A 21,449-nucleotide genomic window follows, 5' to 3' on the forward strand; every position below is an offset into this window, starting at 1 on the left:
GCTCTTGTAACTCAAAATAGAACTGAGTATATAGAAAAATGGATAGCCTTTTGGGTGATGATAACACATACAAAGAATTCAATAAAAATTGCAGTAAAATAAAACACAATTAAATAATTTAAAGGATTAAAGTTGTGCAAAAATAAAACATTACAATAAAATTACAATAAAATAAAATTTCCTAAATGAACTGCACGGAAAACAAAAACCTCGTGCTCTGGTTGTCAAGGCAACAAACAAAACTAAAATAGGAGCACGGGGGTTCGGATTACGGGGAAAGGAGGAAGGGTGACTGGACGGGGAAATGGGGTAGGGGGAGAAAGTTGTGACTCAAAAGGTGTTCTTGGCATTATTAGAAGTTTTTACTATTTCGGAGTTAGATGATGTTTCGCTTCCAGTTGGCGGTTCAGGGTTGGTTTCTGTAACAAAATGCAGATGGATTATGTTATAATTAGCCGACGGTTTCTGTGTTTCGTACAGATGATGTGGGTATTCTCCAACAGTTCTTGAGTCGTGGGATTGCAGTTGTCATGGTCGACGCAGCGGTGGTGAATTGCTCCATTATTACGATGGGCCTGTAGACGTTTTTATAAGGTATATGTATATATATGTAATATATATACATATAAATACTGTATATATATAAAATATATATATATATATATATATATATATATATATATATATATATATATATATATATATATATTATATATATATATATATATACATATCCATAAATATATATATATATATATATATATATATATATATATATATATATATATATATATATATATATATATATATATATATATATATATATATATATATATATATATATAAAGACATCCTCCACATATTCATGCAAAAATTATGGCATTATTAAGTTCCCTTATATATAAATCACTTATAATGAAATTACAGAACAAATTAAAGAAATTGGTTATGTGCATTAGCGGAAAGGAAAATTAACTTTTTGTTATTGTTTTGTTATTATCTTCCTAAATTGTTTTCTTTAGAAAAATCAATTCCGCTTTTTGCAATAAAAATGCTTCCGCAACAGTGTGTGACATGTTCTTTATAGATTTAAGTAAGAATATAGCCTACAGTATAATGATAATAATAATAATAATAATAATAATAATAATAATAATAATAATAATAATAATAATAATAATAATAATAATAATAATAATAATATATTATGCAAGGCGTTGCCGGGCAGAATTATGAGGATTGGCAGTTGCATCCAGTATATTATACAGCATTTCCCTCTCAGCAGATGATTCTTGACTTTCTGAACTACGAAATTTCAAGAGAGAATAGTTGCTTGCCGGAAAAATTCAATACCAAATGGAGAAATATATATCGGTGAACATTCAAGAGCTTTCGAGTTCCTGTAATTTCCACTACGTCTCTCTTGAGCCGCCTGTTTAGTATCCCACCTTGGATTAGCACAAATTATGAAAATGTACCAGATAATCATATTAACATTTATGAGAATATGTGTGACATTTCTAGAGGACAATCACGTGCCACGCATTGCAATTTTGATTTTAATGACAGTTGCTGAATATTTCCCTTTAAAAGATGTTGGATAATACAAAAATCCAATAATCATAATGAGGTTGAAATGTTTGGCCTTTCATATGATCAACTATTTTCAGGGGTATAAAGCTTAGAACACTAAGCAATTGTTCGCACGAGGTATTCTTTGAATACATATATATACATCCAAGACCTGTAATTCCAGCAAGCTATATCCAATGTTGCCACAGTTAGATCCAGAAATAGGCTATATGCAAGATAAATGCCTCCCCCTCTCTCTCTCTCTCTCTCTCTCTCTCTCTCTCTCTCTCTTTGATATCAAATTTATTGTTTCGTGTATTTCGAAATTACTTTCAGTAAGGTTTCATTCCTTAATAGCCCAAAGGTATATACTATTTAAAAACTATCGTACAAAAGAGAGAGAGAGAGAGAGAGAGAGAGAGAGAGAGAGAGAGAGAGAGAGAGAGAGAGAGAGAGAAGAGGGTGTCATTTACATCCCCACTTTTGATGGAAATAAAAGAAAAACCGTTAGTAATTAGTGTAATCAGTGTGAGATGATAAATTTACCATCTATTGAGGTTTGAAATGTTACGGAATAAATTTGATAATCTTATAATTAGTGTACAAAGGATGGTATTAAATGATTAGATAAATTACGAATTATGGAAGTTCTTTAAACAAATTAGCCTTCATGAAAAAAAAAAAAAAAATGAAGCAAAAAAGATGTTTAGGCAAAAGATGTATAGCATTGTCACGAAAAAAAGAAAAAAAGGTTAAAAAAGTACACAATGTGAATAAGTATAAAAGACCAAGCAATCAAAGGTATATCCCAAATCTTTTCTACGTTTTCTGATACATGACAACCTTGACCCCATAAAGAAAAAGTTGGCCAACCTTCCTTTTATAAAGATGGATTCAACAGTAAACAAACATTTTCGACGGACCACAAACAAAAGGCGAAAAAAAAAAAATTAAAAACTTCATCTATACGCCTGTACAACTGTCTGGGTGGAAACGAGGCAAAGAAAAAATAAAGCTTACGGTATCCTACCTATACAATTCCCCATTGTGTAGGATTCGTTCAATACGCCTTTTGAGGAGCGCTTTGTAGCCTTTCGCTTCGTTATAACAACAATTTATCTCGCCTAAGCTGAGTTTTGTCATAATGAATTAGGAAGATTTGTTTTGTTTCCTTTTTCCTTTGAAAATGTGCCTCTTCAGGTTCCTCTTGTTTATATCATTATAACATTTGCTTTTTTTGAAATAGTTATTAATACACAGAATGTGTAAAACATTCTTCTCTCAGAACATTCTATGACGCACTTGATATAGGGGCTCAAAATCTTAACAAGTTTTGGCCTTTTTTCGTGGTATTAAAAGGCGTAGCATTGCATGGACCCATGATGTATTTTCCTGTTGAATTATACTGAATTTTAATTGTGCTGCAAGAAATTTTCCCCTGTCATTAAAGAAATTGGGATATTTACCTACTTTCAGTCATTTTTACCACTTGTTCCTTTCTTCACTTTTCCCGCTCTTTTAATTATTCTTATGCCCGATATCTCACAAAAAGTTAGTCTTAAGAATAGCAACCCTCTTATTTCATTTAAGATAAATAATGAATATTTAAGTCTACTTCCTGCCAATCTAGCACAGATTAACTATCCCTTCTCAAATTAGGTTTCCTTTGAGATTTTTCTGTACTTAGTTTTCATCCGTAATCCGCTCAGCGTAGTTAGGTAACGCTAAGTCTGTTCATTACATGGACAAGTGACTAAGGAAAATGTTCATAATTTGATGATGAGACGAGGCAGTTCCATAAAGGAGAGTTGACACTTTTTTTTTTTCATTCCAACCTCAGTTTCCAGGGAGTTTTCAGGTCTCCTCTCATTCTTTTGAACATTTATTTCTGTCTTCATTGCTTTAGCTACTCTGTAACTTCACTTTTCCTATTGTCATCCATCAAATTTACTACTACTAAATGCTTGTGTGAATCAGCCACTTACATTTTTCCAGCATTTACATTACTTAGATCGCTCCATCTTCCTAGTTTCAATGTGCCATTATAATGTTAGTCTGTTCACAATTGCTCACAGTCAATATATCACTTGCAAACATCAACCATCCCACATTCCATTCAGATTTCATGTTATCATTCAACCGCACTCATAATCTCTTGGCCTTTCTCTGACCTGTTGATCACTACATTCATAGAGATTTTGAACACCTATGGACCTTGTTTCTCATGCCCTTTTACACCAGTCTTCTGCTTCCCTATACATAAAAAACATATAATCATTGGTAAAATTTTTTTTTCTATCCCAGGCGTCTTGGACTCACTCCACACTGCTTCTTTATCGCTTCCTTATCTAAAGTCCCACTGTCCTTCCTTTACTGATCTCTCTGCCATTTGCCTGACATTCCATGGTACACTTGTGTTATGCACCAATAATTTTTTTAAGCTACTTGTATAACCTATGCCTGCATAAAAAGGCAAAATTATTTCTCTAAATAATTTCTTTGGAACTTCTCTCCATCAGATGTACCTTAGAAAGACTGATTAGCCGTTCAGTCATACTTTTAATTCAATAATGCAATCTCTCTTTCAATTCAACTCCCGGTGCTTTTCCTCATATCTTCAAAAGTCCCTCCACAAACAATCTTGTGCTTATACTGACCTGTCTCTCCACTATTGTGCACACTTATTAAATCTTAGAAATGCTCTCTCCATCGATTAAGGACTGCATTTACTCCAGAGAGCATCTTTCCAATAATATTTTGAATCTGTGACTCATTTCTTCAATAACATGACCCTGCAGTACTATTCATTATTTTCCCTAAACCTCTTGCTCACCTTCTGCACTCTAGTAGTTTTGCTAATTAGTTTCTTCTCAACTTTCTTGATGATCGTCATATGCATCCTCCTGCGAACTGCACATAATCTCTTCTGTTATGTAATTGCCCTCAAATGCACATTTTTCTAGTTCCCTGAACCCTTCATATTATCTCCCCCTAGTGTAGAGCTTTTGTTTCCTCTTTATACCCAATATGTCGCAGAAAAAATATTCCCTATTGTCCTTATGACTTCTTCATGAAATAATGCATACTCATAATTCTTCTCAGGGTACCTTCATGTCTTTTACCATACTGCATTCCTTATACATTTTTCCTTATAGGCTCAAAGCACTTCCCTCTTGTCAAACTACATAATTTTATATACATTTTCAGCCACACATTCCCCCATTCCTGTCCAACTTGAACTCATACGTATCTTATATTTTTTTCTTTGGTCAAATGATGAACAGATATAATCCCCAGTAGCTTCTCCTCTCGCCATTGTTCCTCCACACTTTCATCCAATCCATACTAGCACTTAATTTAGTGAACTCTTTTCCTTATCACTTTCTCTACTTCTACTCCAAATCTGTTCTTTCCCAAGAAAAATTGAGGATAAATATATACCAAATATATATAAGTAGAAATACTACACACATGTTGCATGTATACATACATACGTATGTATGTGTGCATGTATGTAGAAGGCAATACCATGTTAGAATGCTACATAGAAACAATTGGTATAGCAAAAATCCTGTCCCAGCGAAAAGCTATGCTCAGATACACCTTATTACACCTCCCAAAACATTTCACCAGTTCTTACAGGAATCCATCATCATCTTTAACTATTAAACTATGTACCGTAACATATACAAGGTGAAGTTAAGGCTATGGAAATAATAATTGTCTGTATAATAATGACTACTGCCATCAACATCTGTGATTCCTTATGGGACTACCATTGCCCTAATCTGATCACCCTGAAGACAAGGCACAGCACAGCCCCTCGCTGAGATATGGAGAGTCGACCTAAGTTATATTAGGTTAAGGTAGAGGGATGTTTTGTAAACCTGATTTTCTGTAGGAAAAGGAGAGCTCAGGTTAAGTACCACTACCTTCTATTTGCAACGCGTTTCGTTGTTTCTTCATAAAAATATTCTCAAGCCTAAAAGAGACATTACAGTTTTTATACTGTAAACTTTTCAATTTCTGTTTCACCTTCTGAGTAATATGCTATCACGAATAATTTTAACGATTTTATTAATTTTCTCTATTATTGACACCTTTACGAAGAAACAACGAAATGCGTTGCAAATAAAGTGTGGTGGCTTTTAACCTGCACTCTTCCTTTGCTACTGAGAATCACAAGTTAAGTTGTTCTGAAGATGTCAGTCTCCTAACAGCTGGTGTGTTTGACGCAGAACGACATTGAAGAGGGGTTTGCAAGCTCACAATTTTCCATTATTATTTTAATAATAACCTCAGCCATAGACCTACGTACACTACAGTTGCTAACAGTCACTGAGATAATACACAGAGCGTTCAGTTCTATTGATTAGAAATAACTAAAGCTGTGCATACGCATCAGCATTAACCAATTCTAGATATGCCGCTCATCAGTACTCTAAGGAACCAAGAGACAGTGCTGCACTTCCTGGAAAAATTTCATCTAATATGATTTCTATACCAAATGTCAATGACACTCAGATCTTACACATCGCGCCCTCTTGAGAAGCCCTGTGAAGAGACTCAGGAGCATGCAGAATATGTAGGCTACCTTCCGCCAAGAATGTTGAACAAGCAAAGGGCAAGCCAGCAAGTGGACATTTACTGTTCATATGACGTCATTAAATGTTATTGTTCTCAGAATTTGCTTCAACAGCCGCTTTTACATGATGAAATGCTGGGGTATACTTTCACTGCAGTCTCCCATGTAAGTAAGCAACGAAGGTGCCCTGCAACGCATCTTATATCACCGTCATTTTTGCTAGTGCGGGTACACTAGTACAAGTAATAATACTTTATAGGTTTTTAACCTAGTCTATTAAGACGTAGGATGATATCGATAGGTGAGGAAACAGGTTCCTACTGTAATTTCTTGCTATATAAAAAAAAAAAAACACACATACTAAAACAAAACACACAACCTTCCTGCATTACAAAGAAGGTTGCCTGATGATAAAAAAAAGATTATGCGGAAAATTTGGAAATTATCGATGCTTCCGCATAACTCGCCTTCCATCTCTTCGTCTTCTTCCCATCCACCTATACAGAATATTTTTGTATAGTGAATTATGAATGCTGCGAGCGATACGCTAATTCAATATTTCTTTAGTTACTCTAAGCGAATATGAGGCGTAGTCGATAATGACTTTAGAAAGATTAAAATGTCACGAGTCAAATAAAATAATTTCAGAGGAAGATACGTAAAAGACAAGTAATCTAAAAAAAAAAAAAAACGGCCAATCCAGCTTGTGTGAACAAGCCTCCTATCCGAAAGGGATCAGATAACGGCTTAGGGGAGAAGCGAACAGATGGAAGGGAGAGGGCAGTGGGAATCTCGACCAGTAATCCTGATTTGACCGAAAATAAAGATAAGATAACATGAAAGGATATCATCTAAATGTAAATATACCTCACCTCTATTTTGACAAAGCCTAACTTGAACTATCCTCTGTTTATAATGTTAAATGGCCGCCGATGAGGGATGTTTGAACCCATGAATCCCTGAAAAGTAGCCTTTTTATGCCTTCACGGATTATATTTTGAAATATTTACCTATCTAAAACATTGCATTTATGGAAAACATAAAGTTATTGCACATCGTTTGGCAGAGCTAGGCGACCAAGAAGGTAGCTATTGTTTTATCAAGAATAGAGAGCAACTTAGCGTGATCAGAAAATATTGTGATATTAAGTTTCAATATTCCTGCGATATGAAATAGCAAATACCTGTGAGCGAATTTTGTAAGTTACAAGAAATGATGTTTTGATGACTGATATAACTACACATAAGTACACAAAAGAAAGAGATCATGTAGGCTATTTAGCATGATTAGAGTAGCTAATGTAAAAGAGAATGGGAAGATTCTTGAAAATATGTATTGAAAAATGAGTTGATTGTTCGGAATAAAAGACTCTAGAGTAGAATATTAATAGATACTATAAGAAAGGAAAATGGAAGGAAATGCTCGCTAGGAGGTCTGACTGGAGGGAAATGGCTCAGAATATGGCTATACAAGTAATCAAGACCTGTGAGTGCAGTAAGAAATGAGAACAGTAAATAAGAACTTGGATGAAAAATAGCTATTGTTAAAGATACTGAAGTGGAAGTAATAGATAGGGAGTATGCAAAAAGCAGTTATGCAGTCACAGGGAATGTAGGTTATAAATTATGTTAATCAAGTAAATAGAGATATAATAACGGTTAATGGGGGGAGAGCTTAAACAAGATTCAAATGGCAAGATGCTATCTGAAGGATATGCAGTCTTGTTTCGATGGAGGAGTTATTTTGAAGAAGTGATAACTGTGCAGTGCACAAGATAGGCCGCAGTCAGTAATCTTGGAACTGAAACGGTAAAAGTAAACATGAGAATACTTGTAAAAGTTTTGACGTGGGTCCCTGTATTCCACGGGTAGCCTCCCCTCACAGACGAAGAGAGCCACGATCGACACCAGACCAAGGTGTAATGATGAACAATATAAGGAGGTTCCCAACCTTTATATTCGTTACTCGGTAATTAGTACACTACGGTAGCTAAGGCTAGGGATTCCAGGATTTGAGGATAGAAAACTTACCGCAAAAAAAACTCTCCTGGAATAAAAAAAACAAAAAAAAAAACAAAGTTAAAGCCTCAGCAGATAAACCCTTCTAGAACCGTTGCATAGAGTAATACAAACACACGTTTATATATTTACATACACACAGGCAGACAGATACATTTTATACACACACACACACACACACACACATATATATATATATATATATATATATATATATATATATATATATATATATATATATATATATATATATATATATGAATTTTGTCACTTACACTGACTTTCCTTATATTTACAAATATTAAGACACTGTCCTTTAATATCCAGTTTGCTATACCTAGGGAATAACTTACAACCAAGGGGAATTATAACTGCCAAGTGCTTCGTCACCAGTGGGATTCAAACAACTTCCTGTGTCGGAAATTTTACCTCCGACTCACTTGTTCTAAGTCAAGATGTAGTTGGGCTTATGACAGTCTGGCCTGAAGGGCAAAACCAACAAACATCAAAAGAAGGTCCAGCAAGATTCGGTAGGGTTTCTTTATAGTTTTATTACAAAACTAAACATTTTAAATTTAACAAGTACAGAACGAACGGACCACGAGGTCTACAACAAGGCACATAATTCAAATGTTAGAAAAATTAAAGATATCGACCTAAAAAGACTACCATTATATATTTACGTTACATCTGGATCATTAAGCAATACCTTGGGTAAACTTTAACTACATCAAGTCGTGGATGACGAAAATACAAAGAGATTACATAAGCACACTATATGAACTGGCTCTTGGCTGAAAAAGGCGAGAATTACACGAGACTCCTACCTGTGTTGTCTACAGTGGTGCCCCTGGAAAAAGACAGCAGAGCACACCTCTGCATGGTCCCTCATTACCTCGTATTGCTATTCAAACTCTTTACATTGGTTATTTTGTTCAAAAGTAAATCTTTATTTACTAAAAGGAGAGTTCTATTAGTATATGTGGTACTATTCATGTAAGGAATCTCGATGTAAAAAATTTTTCTTGTGTATTTTCACAAAAATGGGAACCACACTCTCGGCCGTCTGCTTGCTACATCCCATCGCTTATTCTGAATGTTGTGTTACGACATCATTGTTTAGACACAACGATGTACAGCATATTTTGACCACTTGTTCATCAAACACAGTATAAGTTGATTTCGACAGTGCATATGCCTGCCAAATTCAGGTATTGGTACTGAGAATCTATATCAACCCACCTCTACCATGATAGCTGAGTGGTAAGTTGGCAACACATAACTAATTATGAATTAACAACCCCCCCACAGACATATATGGGGGGGGGTTAATTCATAAAAATAAGAAAAGATGAACTAAATATCTGGTTCTTTCTCCAAGTGAGAAAGCCCTCTTATTTCAGAGCCTGAGAATAGTTATTACAATATATATATATATATATATATATATATATATATATATATATATATATATATATATATATATATATATATATATATATATATATACATATATAATGATATATATATATATATATATATATATATATATATATATATATATATATTCATAGCAATTAGCACCTTCCCAGCATACGTGCAAGTTGCAATAGCAACTTATCAGTGGAACTGCTAAGCTGGTCTGCATAATTAGAGATGACCCTGGTATCATACCCCATCCATTTTAAGCACATGAGAAGAGCCAGTTCCACAGCGTAAGTACGTGCCGAAATATTTTGTTTAGGTTTATGCTAGGTGCAACAAGTGACTGCAATCAGTGTTAGGTAATTGGTAGACCACATGCGTGCTGAATTAGTTCATGAGAAGAGAGAGCGTATTAACCATTCCACAAGATTTTTGTGCTATCGCATGTTAGCTGCATGTTTTAAGAACAGGAAGCTAGGGAGCAACTCAGTTGAAGAGTTAATAAAAAGGAATAGAGCCCCTATTCCTTCGTCCACATGAAAAGGACAATTGGAAAGTCCCGAATTCCCAGATAGCCACACTGTAGCCGACCACCAAGGCTTTGACTCCAGCTATTTTCGCATCGCTGGATTTACCTTCTCTCTCTCTCTCTCTCTCTCTCTCTCTCTCTCTCTCTCTCTCTCTCTCTCTCTCTCTCTCTCTCTCAGTCTATCGATAGGAAAAGCTAGGAAGTATTTAGGAATCTAAATTTCCTCTCAAGACGAGAGAATAGTAATTCCAACAAGAATCTTCAATTCAAGGCCAACTGGGCCCATCCCTAACCATCTGCCATCTTTGATCTGTGAGTTCCATTAGAAATTCCATTGTTATAAAAAACGCACGCACAGCGCTCATATACAAATCCTTTCCTTTCGCTCGCTAATTTTACCCATATGTCCCTGCACCTTGCTGCATTTTTTAGAGTAATGAACTCTTAATTCTTTAACTGAGTAGGACATTCCTCGGTGAGCCCATAGTATTCCTGTGAATTTATTTATTGGCGAATATATCAATGAGAATTTCCTCTTTCATTCATTACTGCGGGAGCCTCCAAGCCTGGGAAAAAGGGTTGCCCAGGCAAGCCAGACAGGCGGTCTAAAGCGTAGCCACCGAGATTAGCCCTAATCTCGGTGGCTACGTCTAAAGTCCACCCCCCAACCCCCGCCACTACCTACCTGACTCATTCATTGACAGCAGATGTCAAGGAACCAGAAGTAAACATTAGAGTACTATTATTAGTCACGTGCCAGCTAAGATTTGTTTTGATAATGTAAAATAACAATTTCTTCCTTCCCCACGCATAACCTTTTAGGCAGTCCAGACTGGCCCCTGCATCTTAAGATTAAGCACTTTTGTCTTGCCCTAGTGCATTGGAGATTTTAACATTTCGATTTGGTTGATGTACTGCTCTCATCACGCCACATTTAAATTATTTTGACAGCACAAGGAAAATTTCCTTTACACACCATAAGTGTGTAACCCTGTAAGCCTTTTATTAGTTCTGCAGTGTCTCTCCGCAAATGAAAATATACATAAAGGCATACGTTAGCTTGGGCTAATTTTTGTTCGTTAAGAACCATTGAGTCTTATTTAGAAATACTAATTTGCATTCATTACGAACCATTGTCTTTCAGACACCCTGAAATTCAAGTCTTATTCATACATATTGATTTACGTTCATTTCAAACAATTGAGTCTTTTCAGACACCCTGAAATTTATCTTATTCAGACATATTAATTTTCATTCATTTCGAACAACCGAGTCTTTTCAGACACCATGAAATTTGTCTTATTCAGACATATTAATTTTCGTTCATTACAAACGACAGAGTATTTTTAGACACCCTGGAATTTAAGTCTTTTCAGACAACTTGAGTCTTTTCAGACAACTTGAGTCTATTCAGACACCCTGAATCTGTTCATTTCAAACAATATTGAGTCTTCAGACATATTAAACCTGTTCACTTGAACAGCCCTCTTTGCAGACATATCAATTTTCTAATGGGTCACGCCCATATGAACATTATCTCAAGATGTCTACGACATCCAGAACCCAGCAAAATGAGGAATTCAAGTTCTACATGTCTACTGGAAAGGACATGGGACTGTCAGCACAAGCCTTGCAGGATTGGGCCCAAGACAGAGCAGATGATGCCAAGGCGGAAAGAGAGGTCGAATGAATAACCCAGGAGAAACGAGGCAAGGCAGAAAGACAGGAGAAGGAGAATGAAAGGCAGGAGAAGGAGAAAGAAAGACAGGAGAAAAAGAAAGAAAGACAGGAGAGGGAGAAAGAAAGAGCTCATCAGCTTGCAATGGCAGCTTACGACATGCGCAGCACACCAACACCCTCTCCTCACTCAACCCTCACCAGTGTAGGCTCCCTCATAAGAAAATGGGACAAAGCCGACCCTAAAGCCTGGGTCGACCATATTGAAAAGGTCTTGACGACCTATCAGCCCTCTACTGAAGAAGTGTCTCTGATCCTGGGAAAGCACCTTGAAGGAAAGGGTGCCATTGCATTCAAAGCTCTTCTCCCTGAGGATCAAGGAAATCTTACCCTTGTCTGCCAAGCCATTATATAAGCTTTTGAAATAACTCTCGACCATTGGAGGAAAAGTTGGAGAAGTATGCCCAAGGAACCAGGCCAAACCTAGTCTGAGTGGCTCTTCAAAAAGACCCAAACCCTAAAACGATGGCTAGAATCTCTCAAAGCCACTAGTGTGGAGGACGTCCTTGAACTCTTCCAGCTCGAGGACTTCTTATTTTATGCCCCGCCAGCTGTCGCCACTCAACTATGCGACAAGGAGCCTGAGACAGTGGCCGAGTGCTGTCGTTGGGCTGGCATTTGGGATATGCATCATCCCCATCTTAGTTCTCATGGACGAAAATTATATCCCTCCTTGCCTGCCTCAGCCAACTCCCAGCAACCTCCCAAAAACTACCACCCACATAAGAAACCCATATATGGGTATTGTAAGAGAACAGGGCACCCCCACTGAACAGTGCCGCTTCAGGCCTGAGAACCAGCCAGAAGACCCCTCTACGTCCTCAAATGGGACAACACCCCAACGAGCCATGCCTGGGTCGTGGACGAAAGGTAAAGGGCCTGCTCACTCCAATAGGACAGTGCCAGGTAAAGATTATAGCCGGACTTATTGCCCTGCTTGCAAAGTCTATGGGCACTCCGTCCAATTGGCAAAATGCCCTAATAATAATAAGTCAAGTATGCCTGCCCTTGCCTTGGCATTCACTAACCCAACACCCGTAGGTCCTCCAGTCCAGGGTCCCATATATGTGGCACCTACCCGAGGTAGGTGCCCCACCAGCCAGGTCAAGGCATTTGATGATTCTGGAGCACAAATGTCCCTCATAAGGGAAAACAAAGTTCCCCATGGAGATACCATTAACAGATGTAAACTCTTCACGATTGAAAGTATGAATCACTTTAAGATGATACTTCCTACTGTCAAGTTGAAGATCACAAGACCTCATAGATCTGAGATCTGTGACCTCGCAGTAGCCAGGTACATTCCTGAAGGTTATGACCTCCTTCTGGGACAGGACTTCCAGTCCCCATTTAAGTTAAAGCAATCCAGGGGTCCAAAGCCCCCAAATCATTCACTAGGCAGGAGTAAGCCACAAACACCTGCGTTCATCCCACTGCCAGTGCCACCTGAGTACGATATGCAGTGGCCCCCTCCATCAAGATCAATTCCAGATCCCATTCCAGAGCCCAGCCCTGCCCCATGCCAGAACCCCAAATAGATCCCCCTTCAGGAGATTCCAACTTCGATTCACAATCCCTGCCAGTGTCACTTGTGTGCACTGAGCAGTGCCAAGCTCCAACCATCTCGAACAACGAGCAAATTCCAAATCAAATATTAGTGCCTGACCTTGCCTTAGTGCCAGTACCAGAGCACGCCCCCAATCTTCATTCCAGAGATCCCAGTCCAGGTCCCCTCTCTTCTCCAGGCTTGGCTCTGCTACCAGTGCCGGTAAGAGGGATGGATCCTTCCGACCACAGCGGAAGCTCACCCAAAGGTGCGGCCTAGCAACCCGTTCCTGAGCTGTTCATTCTTACCTACAAACCTCTCATGCCCCCCACAACCTCTTCCTCTCTGTCTCAGTCCGTCACAGACACAACAATGAGTAAGGATTCTACCATGTCTCAAATGGCCGATGAACTCAAGGAACTGCAACGGATCATGGTAGAGCTTGTAAAGAAGGTCCCTGCATCAGCCGTCATAGAAGCCGACACAGGTGACACTAAAATACCCTCCTTGGGTTCAGTTTCCTCCTATTTCCCAGCCAAAACAAAGTGTCCCCCTAAGGGAGGTCCACGGAGGAAATACCACAGGCGTGGATAGTTCCAGGTAACTTAAAGAGAGCCACCGAGCTCTCCTGGCACCCATGCCAAATTGGCACAGTGCCATCCCTTTATCCTACGAAGACTTTGGCACCTCTATCCAAAAGGGGATGTCAGGGTCCTTCACCTATTTATTTTCCTTATAACTCTGTAATTTATTCTTTCCCTTTAACATTTCCCTTTCCTTATTTTTGATTATTACTTACATTTATTTTATGCCTTACCAAGGACCACATGTTACTTCAACTCCCTCTGCCAAAATGCAGAGTGCCATTGACAGATATTCCAATCTTATAAGCCCTACGACTTCCCTTTCATGACTATCACTGCACGATACATTTAAAATACAATATGCCATCGCCATTAGGTATTTCTATATGAGTGCCAACTAGGCACTGTGCCATTATTGTAGATGGTGGCAAATGACCCTGCCGGAGGAGTCGCGCCCTCTGGCCACCTTTGCTGCCTTCTTGGGCTAAAGAATGAACCTAGCCATATTCAATAGGCTAAAGAATGCAATTTCGGCATATTTAATCATCATCTTTTATTAACAAACATGATTACTCTGATTAAGCCATCTATTATCTTTGTGAATCTCTGTAAAAAATCTCGAGTCTCATACTCATGATATTGTGTTTACAGTGCCAGAATGACACTGAGTCATTGCTCAAGTATCATGGAAACACCTAAGCCCACGTTTACCCTATTGAACGCCTCTTCAAGGCAGACTAACTGCATGTATGCAAAATTCGTAATTGATTATCTTTATTAAGAGTGCATGAAGTATCTCTAGAATTAACCTAGTATTAATTCATTGTTTTAACTATACCATTACTTTGTGAAAATATTCTGATTAACATTCATCATACACTGCCTTAAGATAATAGGAACTTAATGATAAGAGTATGTAATTTCTAGCATCAAGTATTTATTCTGCGTTAACATAAATGTCACAGTGATGTTTTGCCTTGAACTTAATTGCTATGCAGAAGTTTAAGTTACCTTGTAGGGCACCAAAGGGAAGTGAGAGAGAAGTAAAGTAAAGTCTTTAAGTGAGTTTGCTTGCTGGTAATCATTCTCACCCGGTCTACGGTGTGAATGCTAACTTTGTTGGGGAGGTGCAATGAATGAAACTTCTTCCCAAGCAACTTCACCCGTTTTTATATTCTTAACCTAATAGAGAAAAATAAAATTCGTTTCAATTGTTTTAATTACTAGAACTGTGGGTTTTCATTCACCCCTTCATAAACTCCCTCCTCCATTCCCAAAATGGTTAAGCTTTTAAGCCTTCTCTCTGTTCAAAATGACTGCCTAGGGCCTTGTTTCTAGGTGACCTTTGAAGATGCCTTCTTGAAGGCGTCAGACAACGGGCAACAGAGGAGCCACAAACGAGAAAGTTGGCTCCGCACTTACCATGTGCTCTCTATAGAAACCAAGGTGAAGATTGACCTTTTGCGCCATCTATCTGGTTGCCCAAGCATAATCCTCCCCTGAGGTTAGAAATAGACGATGCAACCGTCCGGAAAGGACGGTGGAAAAATAATATAAACTACACAGCTTTCTTAAGATAACATTAAAGCCACATTTTATTATGAATGATTTCTGGTGATGAGCGAAGTGAAACTGGTCTCAGCTGGCTGTGTATGTGACACAGCTTTAAACGAATTGCCCTCCATTTTAAATTTACGGCTTGTCTGGGAAAAAGGAAGTTGTTCTGAAATTCATGGAAGCAGATTGACATATCTCGCAGATAAGGACGAGATTAACTTTCATTTTATCTGTGAAGCACTATGGAAAATGAGATCGCTTAATTTTACCATTTCAAAGGGGTAGAATAAAAATGTCTCAATTCATTCGATGTTTCGATTTTTTTACATTTTTGTCGAGCCTTATTGCATTGGAAGAAAAGAATGGACTGAAATTTTTTGCCAAACAAGGAAGATTTTGGAACCTTGGTTGTAAAATGGGAATAGTAAATAACAGAAAAATTGAATAATACCGTTAATATACAAAATTATGTAAAATATTCACTTAATAATTAACTAATAATAACAATAGAACCTGAAATTCTGGCTTTATAATCGTCATATGCAAATGGATTAGATACCAACACCACTGTGTATGTATGTATGTATGTTCAAATGCTTGAGCGCTTCTATAATTGTTTATATCTGCATATATTGTTTCTTACATTCATCTGTACACATATTGTATATGAACGTGTTTATGATAATAATAGCAACGTAATGATACAAGACGTTTTTTTATGTTTTTGTCATATATCATTGTAAATGAGAACGACAGGGGTAGTTTCAGGATATCGTTTCTAGAAATACTCAGTAGGAAATTGAAGCGATCTCTTCAGGATGCTTGGAATGACCACGCGTCGACGGGTATTGCGCTTTATATTAATATATTCCAAGTAATGTGGGATGAGCAATATCCTGGAAATAAAGAATGCTTATGAATATAACTATTGGAGCTTTAGAGCATTCAGTGTTCAAGAAGAATTAGAAATGAGAGAGAGAGAGAGAGAGAGAGAGAGAGAGAAAGAGAGAGAGAGAGAGAGAGAGAGAGAGAGAGAGAAGTGCGATCTAGAAAATGTTAGGAGACATTTTAATACACAGTAACACGAATTGATTCTCAGGCTCTAGTTGTTTCCTTAGTTGTGCTGCCAATCACAATTGGTTAGTGCCAGCTGCAGACTAATAAAAGCAATTTTTTTTTTTGGGGGGGAGGCTAGAGCAATGAGCCCTCTTTACCTCACCCAACAGAGTACAGCAGAAAATGATCTGATTCTACTAACGACAAATATCTTACTTAATTTAATTCTCAATATAGTAGGAATGACTTAGTTGTATTAAGAAATGGCAAGAATATGACTGCAAGTCAAGCGTGACTATGAGAGCTGCGGTAACGACCGTAAATGAAAATTCTCTTGATACTGCTCCTCAGGAAGATGACAAGTAGGGAAGGAATAACAGTGAGAGATGAACAAAGCAGTAACAGAGAAAGCTGAAAACAGATAAAGGAGCAAGACATAAGGAAATGAAGGTGAGATGGAGGAGAAGGAAGAGCTGATGTTGAAGTGGAAGGGTTATAAGAAATGAAGAAGAATTTGCTGGAAGTATGAGGATTATAAAAAAATGGTTCTGGAGAAAAGAATATATATCATTGAGAAAAAAAATCCTGTCCGTTGAAAGACTAGCGAGCCACCACGAATAAGTATATCTAGAAAATTAGATTCCTTTGCAAATTATCAACAGACTAAGGTCAAGTAAGGAATTATGAGTCTGATTTTCTGATAGCTTTTTCGTCATGAAAAAATTGCCCTTCTCTTGATCTAACAGCATAATAAAAAAAAAGGCTGTCTGGAAAAGGTCTTTCAAGTTTACTCTGGAGAGGGAGGCGAATAATAAGCCTTAAGGATCTCGTATCCAGAGACAACAATGGTTTCTATGCCGGCGTATTCCGAAAAAGTACTTTTACAGGGTTAGGTATGAATTTCTATAGTTCCTGCTTTTTTAACTTCAAAATGAATGCTATTTCAACTTTAATACATAAGCTTTTACCCATTTCTCAACCTGGGTCATATTTCATGATGAAGTTACATTCTTAACAACTTATTTCGGGAATAACTGTTCTCCTACGAGGCTGGTCTCTATAAAGCTCTATAAAATGTTGAATGCCAGAATGAATCCAACACCTACCATCACAACTCTACCGAAAATGAAAATTTATGCTAATTTCCCTTCCTAAATGACAACACCTTTAGGCAGAAATATCTTGCCATATTCCAAAGAACGTTCTCAGCTGTAGACCTGAAACTTATGCCCAAGAATCCACGCACTATTGGATCTTTATTTAAATAAAAGGATCGTCGTAGCCATTTCTTGTCTTCGAACATTGTTTACAAATGTGTATCATCAGAATGTGATCGTGGGGTATACGTCGGATGCACGAGGAGGCTACTACGGATTCGCTTACATTCTCATAAAGGTGTAAATTACAGAACTGGACGTAAACTGACTAACCCAGAGGAATTAAATATAAGAAATCATGTAAAAATGTGCAAAACGATATTAATTATAAAGATTTTTCTATAAGAGGACAATCCCTAAATGAAAATGACCTCAATATACATGAATACATTATTATAAAGAAGACGGTCCCAACACTAAATACTCAAACAACCCTGTTTATCGTTTAACCTTGTTTGGCTATGCAGTGTATTTTTGCCTCAGAGCATCTTGGGTCAGGTCAGCCTGCGCGAGAGCTAAATTTCACCCTTTCATGTAATTATTAGTTAATTTAACATTCATAGATATCAATGAAAGTATGCTCAATGTTAACAGCATACAGGCACATACATGGCACTGATTTCCAAGGGGAAGAAAAGGCTTTCAGCTCCCGAGCAGATGGTAATGCTTTGCTTGTAACTCATAGTATATTAAATACACATTCAGACCTGATCGAAGCCTCATATTTTCCTCCTGTATATCTAACTGTTTACATTAACACTGCTTCACCATACATAGGTTTTTCTCCATTGGAGGTAATGTGACCAAAGCATGAGTCTATCAGTTCTCAAAATGTCATTATGGGTACACTTGCTTTCCCAAGCTCTTTAACTTGACCCAAGTGGATACAGGTGCCCTCAACAACCAGGTAAAATAATGCATGATAAGCTAGGAGTAAACTGCAACTAAGTAACCGTGGGTTAATCACTGCACCACTAAGTCAGGGTGCCCATTTGCTGGCAGTATCCGATATTATATTTATATATGTATGTATATATATATATATATATATATATATATATATATATATATATATATATATATATATATATATATATATATATCTATATATATATATATATATGTATATATATATATATATATATATATATATATATATATATATATATATATATATATATATATATATATATATACATATTCATATATATACACACACACATATACGCATCTTATACTAGCTAACCAATCTGGTGCTGCCTGGGAAAACTCTGGAGAACTCAGAAAAATTTTCCTGCACCTCCTTGTACTGACTGTCCCATTTATCCAGGTATTACTGTGGTGATTGCTCCATTTATCCAGGTATTACTCTACTGACTGTCCTTTTTACATACACACACACACACATATATATATGTATATATATATATATATATATATATATATATATATATATATATATATATATATATATATAATGTGTGTGTGTGTGTTTGTGCACGTGTGTATGCTTATAAAAGGAAATTAACCAGAACTTCTCTTTTCATTCTTTAATGGATAAAATCTTATGAGAGGCTAGTGATTTCACTCCTTCTGAGACGAAATATACTCTCATTCATAGGTGGACATAGAAAATATTGATTTTATAGATTTTTCGCTGGATTGCTTAGGGCTGTTCAGTTACAACATTTTTTCATTCCATGCACACCCTGACGCTAGTGCTTTTTGTTATGAACATGAGATTAACTTGACAGAATAAAATGACTTGAAAAGAAGGGACCTATGGAGCAAGCAAAGATTTAAGAAAATTGTCCAACCAACTTGGATAAACATTATTGTTAAGGCTGATAATGGCAGATTGCGTCATCCGTTCTGAAGGGTTTCAGATAATGGTGTAGTGGAGAGGTGACGAGATGAAAGGGAAAGGCTGAGCAATTTTATACCAGGGATCCTGATTTGATAGAAATAAAGAAGAAAACGTTAAAAAAGTAATCTAAATGTAAATTTACCAGACAGGGACTTTGATAGTGGAAAATGAAGAAATTTCTTTTTCTTACGCTAGAATGGTTTTAGACAAAAAATGATTAATTATTTCATATAAACTTTTTTATGGCAAAGACACGCATTCTCTCAAAGGGAAAATACTTATTGAGCGTGCTGGAGTTGATGAATGCCTATGGAAAGAAAACAGTTTTTGTTGTGTCAGGAAGATTGTTGTAACGTGCAGAATAGTAACTGTACAAATGTATAGTTGAGGGATTGCGTGGCAGACAATGAGGAGAAGTAAAAAATATTGTGACAGTAGGTGTAAATGGACAAATACAACGACTGATGATTTAAAAAAAATATTTTAAGAAGATTCAGATTCTTCACCTAGCTGAGACTGAAGAAAAGGCGTTTGTGTATGGTGTTGTGAATGCAAGGGTTGGTGATAAAAAAAAAATCTCATAAATTATAATTTGACAGATACCTTGGTCCCAGATTAGTAAATGACAAGATATTAAAAAAGATAGATTTTTTTCAAGAAATCTAGAATCCGCATTCGTACAACTAACAAAGCAACAGTATTAATCTAAACCCAGGTCTATGCACTTCTGACCATTTTCTGAACAAGATGTGTGAAGGAGATTTAGAAGAGAAACTGAAGAACCTCCATAACCTTTTTTAATGTTCTTTGCTTAGGCTTGTTTTATCTAAGTACCTGAGTGAAGCCAAGTTAGCTGTTTCTCACCTGAAGAGACATTTTAAACTTAATGACCCTTGTATGCATTAAAATGGTCATATGACCCTTTAATCTCTGCTGTTGTTTGTAAAACTGAGTCTTCTTCCTAATTTACTATGTCAGTGCTTGTTGTTAGCTTGAAAATGCCTTATAGAAAAGGTGAAAGGTCTTGTACACCATTGTTTCACTTTCCTAAAGACATTATTCTACACACACACACACACACACACACACACACATATATATATATATATATATATATATATATATATATATATATATATATATATATATATATATATATATATATATATGCAATAAAGGGCATCGGAAGAAGACGTCTCATAGCATTTTATCTCTTTATTTCTGCAACGTTTCTAGGCCTACCCTTATTATGAAGCTGAAACATACAAATATCAATTAATATAAAATTGACTCGACTAATTAGCAGTATAAAAAGTAACTTTCTTAAGAACTAAAAAAGCTAAAAGGGAAATGCTAAATACTCTTCAAGGAATAGGAGGGAAGGCAGTGAGCTCAAGTCATTTGACTGCTTAGCGCCTAGCGCTACTTGCTTAATAAAAAGTGATTCATAGATCGCAACTATTGTGGGGAGGAGGACCAAATAAGAATTCTGAATTGTTCATATTTAATGATTAATTTACATTTATTGACATCGTATCAAATACTAGAGTATTCGGGAGATGCCAATCGAACCCCAGTGTGATAAATGACACCCCTATGGCAATCAATGCTAACTTTGATGATCCTACGAAAAGATGCAACATATTTTCCCCGGTCACATCGGGGACAAGTAAATAAACAGATCGCATTTGATGCTAATAGAGGGTCAAATTTATCTTTATATCTTAAGAGAGACCTGATTGCGATGGGGTTTGTAGTTATTAGTTGCCATTTTAGGGCAAGGGCATGTTGTTTTAATAGCTGTCTATTTTTGGCA

Source organism: Macrobrachium rosenbergii, chromosome 43, assembly GCF_040412425.1.
Source record: "Macrobrachium rosenbergii isolate ZJJX-2024 chromosome 43, ASM4041242v1, whole genome shotgun sequence".
NCBI classification, from domain to species: domain Eukaryota; kingdom Metazoa; phylum Arthropoda; class Malacostraca; order Decapoda; family Palaemonidae; genus Macrobrachium; species Macrobrachium rosenbergii.